A 14,367-nucleotide genomic window follows, 5' to 3' on the forward strand; every position below is an offset into this window, starting at 1 on the left:
ATTGATCACTGCATTGCTGTGGCCTGCACAGCTCCCGGTACTGGACAGATATATCGTCCGGGGTTATAGATCAATGCACTGCTGTGGTCTGCACAGCTCCCCGTCCTGTACAGATATCTAGTCAGGGGTTGTAGATCAATGCACTGCTGTGGTCTGCACAGCTCCCCGTGCTGGACAGATATCCAGTCCGGGTTTATAGATCAATGCACTGCTGTGATCTACACAGCTCCCCGTCCTGAAGAGATATTCAGTCCGGGGTTATAGATCAATGCACTGCTGTGGTCTGCACAGCTACCCATCCTGGACAGATATCTAGTCCGGCTTTATAGATTAATGCACTGCTGTGGTCTGCACAGCTCCCCGTCCTGGAGAGATATCTAGTCTGGGTTTATAGATCAATGCACTGCTGTGGTCTGCACAGCTCCCTGTCCTGGACAAATTTCTAGTCTGAGTTTATAGATCAATGCACTGCTGTGGTCTGCACAGCTCCCCGTGCTGTACAGATATCTAGTCTGGGTTTATTGATCAATGCATTGCTGTGGCCTGCACAGCTCCCGGTGCTGGACAGACATATCGTCCGGGGTTATAGATCAATGCACTGCTGTGGTCTGCACAGCTCCCCGTCCTGGACAGATATCTAGTCCGGGGTTGTAGATCAATGCACAGCTGTGGTCTGCACAGCTCCCCGCCCTGGACAGATATCTAGTCCGGGGTTATAGATCAATGCACTGCTGTGGTCTGCACAGCTCCCCGTGCTGGATTCATATCTATTCCAGGTTTATATATCAATGCACTGCTGTGTTCTACACAGCTCACCGTCGTGGACAGATATCTAGTCCGGGTTTATAGATCAATGCACTGCTATTATCTACACAGCTCCCCGTCCTGAAGAGATATTCAGTCCGGGGTTATAGATCAATGCACTGCTGTGGTCTGCACAGCTCCCCGTGCTGTACAGATATCTAGTCTGGGTTAATTGATCAATGCATTGCCGTGGCCTGCACAGCTCCCGGTACTGGACAGATATATCGTCCGGGGTTATAGATCAATGCACTGCTGTGGTCTGCACAGCTCCCCGTCCTGTACAGATATCTAGTCAGGGGTTGTAGATCAATGCACTGCTGTGGTCTGCACAGCTCCCCGTGCTGGACAGATATCCAGTCCGGGTTTATAGATCAATGCACTGCTGTGATCTACACAGCTCACCGTCCTGAAGAGATATTCAGTCCGGGGTTATAGATCAATGCACTGCCGTGGTCTGCACAGCTACCCATCCTGGACAGATATCTAGTCCGGCTTTATAGATTAATGCACTGCTGTGTTCTGCACAGCTCACCGTCCTGAAGAGATTTTCAGTCCGGGGTTATAGATCAATGCACTGCTGTGGTCTGCACAGCTACCCATCCTGGACAGATATTTGGTCTGGGTTTATAGATCAATGCACTGCTGTGGTCTGCACAGCTCCCTGTCCTGGACAAATTTCTAGTCTGAGTTTATAGATCAATGCACTGCTGTGGTCTGCACAGCTCCCAGTGCTGTACAGATATCTAGTCTGGGTTTATTGATCAATGCATTGCTGTGGCCTGCACAGCTCCCGGTGCTGGACAGACATATCGTCCGGGGTTATAGATCAATGCACTGCTGTGGTCTGCACAGCTCCCCGTCCTGGACAGATATCTAGTCCGGGGTTGTATATCAATGCACAACTGTGGTCTGCACAGCTCCCCGCCCTGGACATATATCTAGTCCGGGGTTATAGATCAATGCACTGCTGTGGTCTGCACAGCTCCCCGTGCTGGATTCATATCTATTCCGGGTTTATATATCAGTGCACTGCTGTGTTCTACACAGCTCCCCGTCGTGGACAGATATCTAGTCCGGGTTTATAGATCAATGCACTGCTATTATCTACACAGCTCCCCGTCCTGAAGAGATATTCAGTCCGGGGTTATAGATCAATGCACTGCTGTGGTCTGCACAGCTACCCATCCTGGACAGATATCTAGTGCGGCTTTATAGATCAATGCACTGCTGTGGTCTCCACAGCTCCCCGTCCTGGAGAGATATCTAGTCTGGGTTTATAGATCAATGCACTGCTGTGGTCTGCACAGCTCCCTGTCCTGGACAAATATCTAGTCCGGGTTTATAGATCAATGCACTGCTGTGGTCTGCACAGCTCCCCGTCCTGGATAGATATCTAGTCTGGGTTTATAGATCAATGCACTGCTGTGGTCTGCACAGCTTCCCGTCCTGGACAGATATATCATCCGGGATTGTAGATCAATGCACTGCTGTCGTCTGCACAGCTCCCCGCCCTGGACAGATATCTAGTCCGGGGTTATTGATCAATGCACTGCTGTGGTCTGCACAGCTCCCCGTGCTGGATTCAAATCTGTTCCGGGTTTATATATCAATGCACTGCTGTGTTCTACACAGCTCCCCGTCGTGGACAGATATCTAGTCCGGGGTTATAGATCAATGCACTGCTGTGGTCTGCACAGCTCCCCGTCCTGGACAGATATCTTGTCTGGGTTTATAGATCAATGCACTGCTGTGGTCTGCACAGCTCCTAGTGCTGGACAGATATCTAGTCCGGGTTTATAGATCAATGCAATGCTGTGGTCTGCATAGCTACCCGTCCTGGACAGATAACTAGTCTGGGTTTATAGATCAATGCACTGCTGTTGTCTGCATAGTTACCCGTCCTGGACAGATATCTAGTCCGGGGTTGTAGATCAATGCACAGCTGTGGTCTGCACAACTCCCCGCCCTGGACAGATATCTTGTCCGGGGTTATAGATCAATGCACTGCTGTGGTCTGCACAGCTCCCCGTGCTGGATTCATATCTATTCCGGGTTTATATATCAATGCACTGCTGTGTTCTACACAGCTCCCCGTCGTGGACAGATATCCAGTCCGGGGTGGTAGATCAATGCATTGCTGTGATCTACACAGCACCCCGTCCTGAAGAGATATTCAGTCCGGGGTTATAGATCAATGCACTGCTGTGGTCTGCACAGCTACCCATCCTGGACAGATATCTAGTCCGGCTTTATAGATCAATGCACTGCTGTGGTCTCCACAGCTCCCCGTCCTGGAGAGATATCTAGTCTGGGTTTATAGATCAATGGACTGCTGTGGTCTGCACAGCTCCCTGTCCTGGACAAATATCTAGTCTGGGTTTATAGATTAATGCACTGCTGTGGTCTGCACAGCTCCCCGTGCTGGACAGATATCAAGTCCGGGTTTATAGATCAATGCACTGCTGTGGTCTGCACAGCTCCCCGTCCTGGATAGATATCTAGTCTGGGTTTATAGATCAATGCACTGCTGTGGTCTGCACAGCTCCCCGTGCTGTACAGATATCTCGTCTGGGTTTATTGATCAATGCATTGCTGTGGCCTGCACAGCTCCCGGTTCTGGACAGGTATATCGTCCGGAGTTATAGATCAATGCACTGCTGTGGTCTGCACAGCTCCCCATCCTGGACAGATATCTAGTCTGGCTTTATAGATCAAAGCACTGCTGTGGTCTGCATAGCTACCCGCCCTGGACAGATATCTAGTCCGGGGTTATTGATCAATGCACTGCTGTGATCTGCACAGCTCCCCGTGCTGGATTCATATGTAGTCCGGGTTTATATATCAATGCACTGCTGTGTTCTACACAGCTCCCCGTCGTGGACAGATATCTAGTCCGGGGTTATAGATCAATGCACTGCTGTGGTCTGCACAGCTCCCCGTCCTGGACAGATATCTAGTCTGGGTTTATAGATCAATGCAGTGCTGTGGTCTGCACAGCTCCCCGTCCTGGACAGATATCTAGTCCGGGTTTATAGATCAATGCACTGCTGTGGTCTGCACAGCTCCCCGTCCTGGATAGATATCTAGTCTGGGTTTATAGATCAATGCACTGCTGTGATCTGCACAGCTCCCCGTGCTGTACAGATATCTAGTCTGGGTTTATTGATCAATGCATTGCTGTGGGCTGCACAGCTCCCGGTGCGGGACTGATATATCGTCCGGGGTTATAGATTAATGCACTGCTGTGGTCTGCACAGCTCCCCGTCCTGGACAGATATCTAGTCCGGGGTTGTAGATCAATGCACTGCTGTGGTCTGCACAGCTCCCCGTCCTGGACAGATATCTAGTCCGGGGTTGTAGATCAATGCACTGCTGTGGTCTGCACAGCTCCCCGCCCTGGACAGATATCTTGTCCGGGGTTATAGATCAATGCACTGCTGTGGTCTGCACAGCTCCCCGTGCTGGATTCATATCTATTCCGGGTTTATATATCAATGCACTGCTGTGTTCTACACAGCTCCCCGTCGTGGACAGATATCTAGTCCGGGTTTATAGATCAATGCACTGCTCTGTTCTACACAGCTCCCCGTCCTGAAGAGATATTCAGTCCGGGGTTATAGATCAATGCACTGCTGTGGTCTGCACAGCTCCCCATCCTGGACAGATATCTAGTCCGGCTTTATAGATCAAAGCACTGCTGTGGTCTCCACAGCTCCCCGTCCTGGAGAGATATCTAGTCTGGGTTTATAGATCAATGCACTGCTGTGGTCTGCACAGCTCCATGTCCTGGACAAATATCGAGTCCGGGTTTATACATCAATGCACTGCTGTGGTCTGCACAGCTCCCCGTCCTGGATAGATATCTAGTCTGGGTTTATAGATCAATGCACTGCTGTGGTCTGCATAGCTACCCGCCCTGGACAGATATCTAGTCCGGGGTTATTGATCAATGCACTGCTGTGATCTGCACAGCTCCCCGTGCTGGATTCATATCTATTCCGGGTTTATATATCAATGCACTGCTGTGTTCTACACAGCTCCACGTCGTGGACAGATATCTAGTCTGGGTTTATAGATCAATGCACTGCTGTGGTCTGCACAGCTCCCCGTCCTGGAGAGATATCTAGTCTGGGTTTATAGATCAATGCACTGCTGTGGTCTGCACAGCTCCCCGTCCTGGACAGATATCTAGTCCGGGTTTATAGATCAATGCACTGCTGTGGTCTGCACAGCTCACCGTCCTGGATAGATATCTAGTCTGGGTTTATAGATCAATGCACTGCTGTGGTCTGCACAGATCCCCGTGCTGTACAGATATCTGGTCTGGGTTTATTGATCAATGCATTGCTGTGGCCTGCACAGCTCCCGGTGCGGGACAGATATATCGTCCGGGGTTATAGATCAATGCACTGCTGTGGTATGCACAGCTCCCCGTCCTGGACAGATATCTAGTCCGGGGTTGTAGATCAATGCACTGCTGTGGTCTGCACAGCTCCCCGCCCTGGACAGATATCTAGTCCGGGGTTATAGATCAATGCACTGCTGTGGTCTGCACAGCTCCCCGTGCTGGATTCATATCTATTCCGGGTTTATATATCAATGCACTGCTGTGTTCTACACAGCTCCCCGTCGTGGACAGATATCTAGTCCGGGTTTATAGATCAATGCACTGCTGTGATCTACACAGCTCCCCGACCTGAAGAGATATTCAGTCCGGGGTTATAGATTAATGCACTGCTGTGGTCTGCACAGCTCCCCATCCTTGACAGATATCTAGTCCGGCTTTATAGATCAATGCACTGCTGTGGTCTGCACAGCTCCCCGTGCTGTACAGATATCTAGTCTAGGTTTATTGATCAATGCATTGCTGTGGCCTGCACAGCTCCCGGTTCTGGACAGGTATATCGTCCGGAGTTATAGATCAATGCACTGCTGTGGTCTGCACAGCTCCCCGTCCTGGATAGATATCTAGTCTGGGTTTATAGATCAATGCACTGCTGTGGTCTGCACAGCTCCCCGTGCTGTACAGATATCTAGTCTGGGTTTATTGATCAATGCATTGCTGTGGCCTGCACAGCTCCCGTTCCTGACAGATATATCGTCCGGGGTTATAGATCAATGCACTGCTGTGGTCTGCACAGCTCCCCGTCCTGGACAGATATCTAGTCCGGGGTTGTAGATCAATGCACTGCTGTGGTCTGCACAGCTCCTAGTGCTGGACAGATATCTAGTCCGGGTTTATGGATCAATGCACTGCTTTGATCTACGCAGCTCCCCGTCCTGAAGAGATATTCAGTCCGGGTTTATAGATCAATGCACTGCTGTGGTCTGCACAGCTCCCCGCCCTGGACAGATATCTAGTCCGGTGTTATAGATCAATGCACTGCTGTGGTCTGCACAGCTCCCCGTGCTGGATTCATATCTATTCCGGGTTTATATATCAATGCAGTGCTGTGTTCTACACAGCTCCCCTTCGTGGACAGATATCTAGTCCGGGTTTATAGATCAATGCACTGCTGTGATCTACACAGCTCCCCGTCCTGAAGAGATATTCAGTCCGGGGTTATAGATCAATGCACTGCTGTGGTCTGCACAGCTCCCCATCCTGGACAGATATCTAATCCTGCTTTATAGATCAATGCACTGCTGTGGTCTCCACAGCTCCCCGTCCTGGAGAGATATCTAGTCTGGGTTTATAGATCAATGCACTGCTGTGGTCTGTACAGCTCCCTGTCCTGGACAAATATCGAGTCCGGGTTTATAGATCAATGCACTGCTGTGGTCTGCACAGCTCCCCGTCCTGGATAGATATCTAGTCTGGGTTTATAGATCAATGCACTGCTGTGGTCTGCACAGCTCCCCGTGCTGTACAGATGTCTAGTCTGGGTTTATTGATCAATGCATTGCTGTGGCCTGCACAGCTCCCGGTGCTGGACAGGTATATCGTCCGGGGTTATAGATCAATGCACTGCTGTGGTCTGCACAGCTCCCTGTCCTGGACGAATATCTAGTCCGGGTTTATAGATCAATGCACTGCTGTGGTCTGCACAGCTCCCCGTGCTGTACAGATGTCTAGTCTGGGTTTATTGATCAATGCATTGCTGTGTCCTGCACAGCTCCCGGTGCTGGACAGGTATATCGTCCGGGGTTATAGATCAATGCACTGCTGTGGTCTGCACAGCTCCCTGTCCTGGACAACTATCTAGTCCGGGTTAATAGATCAATGCACTGCTGTGGTCTGCACAGCTCCCCGTCCTGGATAGATATCTCGTCTGGGTTTATAGATCAATGCACTGCTGTGGTCTGCACAGCTCCCAGTGCTGGACAGATATCTAGTCCGGGTTTATGGATCAATGCACTGCTGTGATCTACGCAGCTCCCCGTCCTGAAGAGATATTCAGTCCGGGTTTATAGATCAATGCACTGCTGTGGTCTGCACAGCTCCCCGCCCTGGACAGATATCTAGTCCGGTGTTATAGATCAATGCACTGCTGTGGTCTGCACAGCTCCCCGTGCTGGATTCATATCTATTCCGGGTTTATATATCAATGCAGTGCTGTGTTCTACAAAGCTCCCCTTCGTGGACAGATATCTAGTCCGGGTTTATAGATCAATGCACTGCTGTGATCTACACAGCTCCCCGTCCTGAAGAGATATTCAGTCCGGGGTTATAGATCAATGCACTGCTGTGGTCTGCACAGCTCCCCATCCTGGACAGATATCTAGTCCTGCTTTATAGATCAATGCACTGCTGTGGTCTCCACAGCTCCCCGTCCTGGAGAGATATCTAGTCTGGGTTTATAGATCAATGCACTGCTGTGGTCTGTACAGCTCCCTGTCCTGGACAAATATCGAGTCCGGGTTTATAGATCAATGCACTGCTGTGGTCTGCACAGCTCCCCGTCCTGGATAGATATCTAGTCTGGGTTTATAGATCAATGCACTGCTGTGGTCTGCACAGCTCCCCGTGCTGTACAGATGTCTAGTCTGGGTTTATTGATCAATGCATTGCTGTGGCCTGCACAGCTCCCGGTGCTGGACAGGTATATCGTCCGGGGTTATAGATCAATGCACTGCTGTGGTCTGCACAGCTCCCTGTCCTGGACGAATATCTAGTCCGGGTTTATAGATCAATGCACTGCTGTGGTCTGCACAGCTCCCCGTGCTGTACAGATGTCTAGTCTGGGTTTATTGATCAATGCATTGCTGTGTCCTGCACAGCTCCCGGTGCTGGACAGGTATATCGTCCGGGGTTATAGATCAATGCACTGCTGTGGTCTGCACAGCTCCCTGTCCTGGACAACTATCTAGTCCGGGTTAATAGATCAATGCACTGCTGTGGTCTGCACAGCTCCCCGTCCTGGATAGATATCTCGTCTGGGTTTATAGATCAATGCACTGCTGTGGTCTGCACAGCTCCCCGTGCTGTACAGATATCTAGTCTGGGTTTATTGATCAATGCATTGCTGTGGCCTGCACAGCTCCCGGTGCGGGACAGATATATCGTCCGGGGTTATAGATCAATGCACTGCTGTGGTCTGCACAGCTCCCCGTCCTGAACAGATATCTAGTCCGGGGTTGTAGATCAATGCACTGCTGTGGTCTGCACAGCTCCCAGTGCTGGACCGATATCTAGTCCGGGTTTATAGATCAATGCACTGCTGTGAACTACACAGCTCCCCGTCCTGAAGAGATATTCAGTCCGTGGTTATGGATCAATGCACTGCTGTGGTCTGCACAGCTACCCATCCTGGACAGATATCCAATCCGGCTTTATAGATCAATGCACTGCTGTGGTCTCCACAGCTCCCCGTCCTGGAGAGATATCTAGTCTGGGTTTATAGATTAATGCACTGCTGTGGTCTGCACAGCTCCCCGTGCTGGACAGATATCTAGTCCGGGTTTATAGATCAATGCAATGCTGTCGTCTACACAGCTCTGAGTGCTAGACAGATATCTAGTCTGGGTTGATAGATCAATGCACTGCTGTGGTCTACACAGTTCCCCATCCTGGACAGATATCTAGATAGGGTTTACAGATTAATGCACTGCTGTGGTCTGCATAGCTACCCGTCCAGGCCAGATATCTAGTCTGGGTTTATAGATCAATGCACTGCTGTGGTCTGCACAGCTCCCCGTGCTGTACAGATATCTAGTCAGGGTTTATTGATCAAAGCATTGCTGTGGCCTGCACAGCTCCCGGTGCTGGACAGATATATCGTCCGGGGTTAGAGATCAATGCACTGCTGTGGTCTGCACAATTCCCCGTCCCGGACAGATATCTAGTCCGGGGTTGTGGATCAATGCACTGATGTGGTCTGCACAGCTCCCCGCCCTGGACAGATATCTAGTCCGGTGTTATAGATCAATGCACTGCTGTGGTCTGCACAGCTCCCCGTGCTGGATTCATATCTATTCCGGGTTTATATATCAATGCACTGCTGTGTTCTACACAGCTCCCCGTCGTGGACAGATATCTAGTCCGGGGTTATAGATCAATGCACTGCTGTGGTCTGCACAGCTCCCCGTCCTGGACAGATATCTAGTCCGGGGTTGTGGATCAATGCACTGATGTGGTCTGCACAGCTCCCCGCCCTGTACAGATATCTAGTCCTGGGTTATTGATCAATGCACTGCTGTGGTCTGCACAGCTCCCCGTGCTGGATTCATATCTATTCCGGGTTTTTATATCAATGCACTGCTGTGTTCTACACAGCTCCCCGTCGTGGACAGATATCTAGTCCGGGGTTATAGATCAATGCACTGCTGTGGTCTGCACAGCTCCTTTTTCTGGACAGATATCTAGTCCGGGTTTATAGATCAATGCAATGCTGTGGTCTGCATAGCTACGCGTCCTGGACAGATATCTAGTCTGGGTTTATAGATCAATGCACTGCTGTGGTCTGCATAGCTCCCCGTGCTGTACAGATATCTAGTCCGGGTTTATATATCAATGCACTGCTGTGGTCTGCACAGCTCCCCGTCCTGGACAGATTTCTAGTCTGGGTTTATAGATCAATGCACTGCTATGGTCTACACAGCTCCCCGTCCTGGAAAGATATCTAATCCGTGTTTATAGAGCAATGCACTGCTGTGGTCTACACAGTTCCCTGTGCTGGATTGTTATCTAGTCTGGGTTTATAGATCAATACACTGCTGTGGTCTACACAGCTCCCTGTCCTGAACAGATAGCGAGTCCGGGTTTATAGATCAATGCACTGCTGTGGTCTGCACAGCTCCCCGTCCTGGAAAGATATCTAATCCGTGTTTATAGACCAATGCACTGCTGTGGTCTACACAGTTCCCTGTGCTGGACAGATATCTAGTCTGGGTTTATAGATCAATGCACTGCTGTCGTCTACACAGCTCTGAGTGCTAGACAGATATCTAGTCTGGGTTGATAGATCAATGCACTGCTGTGGTCTACACAGTTCCCCATCCTGGACAGATATCTAGAATGGGTTTACAGATTAATGCACTGCTGTGGTCTGCATAGCTACCCGTCCAGGACAGATATCTAGTCTGGGTTTATAGATCAATGCACTGCTGTGTTCTGCACAGCTCCCAGTGCTGGACAGATATCTAGTCTGGGTTTATAGATCAATGCACTGCTGTCGTCTACACAGCTCTGAGTGCTAGACAGATATCTAGTCTGGGTTGATAGATCAATGCACTGCTGTGGTCTACACAGTTCCCCATCCTGGACAGATATCTAGAATGGGTTTACAGATTAATGCACTGCTGTGGTCTGCATAGCTACCCGTCCAGGACAGATATCTAGTCTGGGTTTATAGATCAATGCACTGCTGTGTTCTGCACAGTTTCCCATCCTGGACAGATATCTAGTCTGGGTTTATAGATCAATGCACTGCTGTGGTCTGCACAGCTCCCCGTGCTGGACAGATATCTAGTCCGGGTTTATAGATCAATGCACTGCTGTGGTCTGCACAGCTCCCCGTCCTGGATAGATATCTAGTCTGGGTTTATAGATCAATGCACTGCTGTGGTCTGCACAGCTCCCCGTGCTGTACAGATATCTAGTCTGGGTTTATAGATCAATGCATTGCTGTGGCCTGCACAGCTCCCGGTGCTGGACAGATATATCGTCCGGGGTTATAGATCAATGCACTGCTGTGGTCTGCACAGCTCCCCGTCCTGGACAGATATCTAGTCCGGGGTTGTAGATCAAGGCACTGCTGTGGTCTGCACAGCTCCCCGCCCTGGACAGATATCTAGTCCGGTGTTATAGATCAATGCACTGCTGTGGTCTGCACAGCTCCCCGTGCTGGATTCATATCTATTCCGGGTTTATATGTCAATGCACTGCTGTGTTCTACACAGCTCCCCGTCGTGGACAGATATCTAGTCTGGGTTTATAGATCAATGCACTGCTGTGATCTACACAGCTCCCCGTCCTGAAGAGATATTCAGTCCGGGGTTATAGATCAATGCACTGCTGTGGTCTGCACAGCTCCCCATCCTGGACAGATATCTAGTCCGGCTTTATAGATCAATGCACTGCTGTGGTCTCCATAGCTCCCCGTCCTGGAGAGATATCTAGTCTGGGTTTATAGATCAATGCACTGCTGTGGTCTTTACAGCTCCCTGTCCTGGACACATATCGAGTCCGGGTATATAGATCAATGCACTGCTGTGGTCTGCACAGCTCCCCGTCCTGTATAGATATCTTGTCTGGGTTTATTGATCAATGCATTGCTGTGGCCTGCACATCTCCCGGTGCTGGACAGGTATATCGTCCGGGGTTATAGATCAATGCACTGCTGTGGTCTGCACAGCTCCCTGTCCTGGACGAATATCTAGTCCGTGTTTATAGATCAATGCACTGCTGTGGTCTGCACAGCTCCCCGTCCTGGATAGATATCTAGTCTGGGAATATAGATCAATGCACTGCTGTGGTCTGCACAGCTCCCCGTGCTGTACAGATATCTAGTCTGGGTTTATTGATCAATGCATTGCTGTGGCCTGCACAGCCACCGGTGCTGGACAGATATATCGTCCGGGGTTATAGATCAATGCACTGCTGTGGTCTGCACAGCTCCCTGTCCTGGACAAATATCTAGTCCGGGTTTATAGATCAATGCACTGCTGTGGTCTGCACAGCTCCCCGTCCTGGATAGATATCTAGTCTGGGTTTATAGATCAATGCATGCTGTGGTCTGCACAGCTCCCCGTGCTGTACAGATATATCGTCCGGGGTTATAGATCAATGCACTGCTGTGGTCTGCTCAGCTCCCCGCCCTGTACAGATATCCAGTCCGGGGTTATTGATCAATGCACTGCTGTGGTCTGCACAGCTCCCCGTGCTGGATTCATATCTATTCCGGGTTTATATATCAATGCACTGCTGTGTTCTACACAGCTCCCCGTCGTGGACAGATATCTAGTCCGGGGTTATAGATCAATGCACTGCTGTGGTCTGCACAGCTCCCTTTCCTGGACAGATATCTAGTCCGGGTTTATAGATCAATGCAATGCTGTGGTCTGCATAGCTACGCGTCCTGGACAGATATCTAGTCTGGGTTTATAGATCAATGCACTGCTGTGGTCTGCATAGCTACCCGTCCTGGACAGATATCTAGTCCGGGTTTATAGATCAATGCACTGCTGTGGCCTGCACAGCTCCCCGTCCTGGACAGATATCTAGTCTGGGTTTATAGATCAATGCACTGCTATGGTCTACACAGCTCCCCGTCCTGGAAAGATATCTAATCCGTGTTTATAGAGCAATGCACTGCTGTGGTCTACACAGTTCCCTGTGCTGGACTGTTATCTAGTCTGGGTTTATAGATCAATACACTGCTGTGGTCTACACAGCTCCCTGTCCTGAACAGATAGCGAGTCCGGGTTTATAGATCAATGCACTGCTGTGGTCTGCACAGCTCCCCGTCCTGGAAAGATATCTAATCCGTGTTTATAGACCAATGCACTGCTGTAGTCTACACAGTTCCCTGTGCTGGACAGATATCTAGTCTGGGTTTATAGATCAATGCACTGCTGTCGTCTACACAGCTCTGAGTGCTAGACAGATATCTAGTCTGGGTTGATAGATCAATGCACTGCTGTGGTCTACACAGTTCCCCATCCTGGACAGATATCTAGAATGGGTTTACAGATTAATGCACTGCTGTGGTCTGCATAGCTACCCGTCCAGGACAGATATCTAGTCTGGGTTTATAGATCAATGCACTGCTGTGTTCTGCACAGCTCCCCGTGCTGGGCAGATATCCAGTCTGGGTTTATACATCAATGCACTGCTGTGTTCTGCACAGCTCCCCGTGCTGGGCAGATATCTCGTCTGGGTTTATAGATCAATGCACTGCTGTGGTCTGCACAGCTCCCGTGCTGGGCAGATATCTAGTCCGGGTTTATCGATCAATGCAATGCTGTGGTGTTCACAGCACCCCGCCCTGGACAGATATCTAGTCTGGGTTTATAGATCAATGCACTGCTGAGGTCTGCACAGCTCCCCGTGCTGGGCAGATATCTAGTCTGGGTTTATAGATCAATGCACTGCTGTGGTCTGCACAGCTCCCCGACCTGGACAGACATCTAGTCCGGGTTTATAGATCAATGCAGTGCTGTGGTCTGCACAGCTCCCAGTGCTTGACTGATATCTAGTCTGGGTTTATAGATCAATGCACTGCTGTCGTCTCCACAGCTCCCCGTGCTGTACAGGTATCTAGTCTGGGTTTATCGATCATGGCGCTGCTGTGGTCTGCACCGCTCCCCGTATTCCCGTGTATCAGCTTTGAAGTGCTGAATGTTCCCTTCCATTTCCTGTGTAATAGGTTTGAGAGATTAAAAGATCTGCTCCAATCACTGAGTAACAGCCTATAATGGCTGACTGGCCTCATTCTGTTTCTTTTTACAACTCTTGATGGGCTGAATCGCCTGCTTCAGTATCGGTGCAGTTGTGAATGGTGCTGAATATTTTTAAACCATCAGTTTCAAAATAGGCCACTTCTGACTTTTTGATGGAGGGAAGGCCATTGATGCTGCAGCTGTTACTAGCCCACAGTGCCTCATGGATGGCCAGTTTCAATGTGCTCTGTCCTTTCGAAGTATGTCCTACTTCACAGGAGGGAGTGCCACATCACACAGTGAGGAGTACGCCTCATATGATTTATCTCTCCATCCCGGAGGCTCGCAGTCTCATTCGTGATGAAGGTCTGCTGCCCGAAACGGTGATTTTCCTGCTCCTGGGATGCTGCCTGACCTGCTGTGCTTTTCAAGTAACACACTAAGCTTGAGTATGTCAAGTATGAGGCTGAGACTGTGCCTCCACCAGGATTCTGTGCTGGCTGCTCCTACAGATACTGTCAGGGACAGATCCATCTGTGACATGGAGTTTGGTGAGAATGTTTCCCCCAGTCTGGCTGTTGTGTATTGAAGCCTGTCCCTGATCAGGCAGCGGTGGGCCTGTGGGGGCACTCTTAGTGATGGACATTGAAGTCCCACACCCAGAGGATGGTCTGAGTCCTTATCACCCTCAGTGCTTCCTCTGATTTGTTTCCAAGAGGACGGGTGGGGGGCAGGAGATAA

Source organism: Chiloscyllium punctatum, chromosome 18 (assembly GCF_047496795.1).
Source record: "Chiloscyllium punctatum isolate Juve2018m chromosome 18, sChiPun1.3, whole genome shotgun sequence".
NCBI classification, from domain to species: Eukaryota; Metazoa; Chordata; class Chondrichthyes; order Orectolobiformes; family Hemiscylliidae; genus Chiloscyllium; species Chiloscyllium punctatum.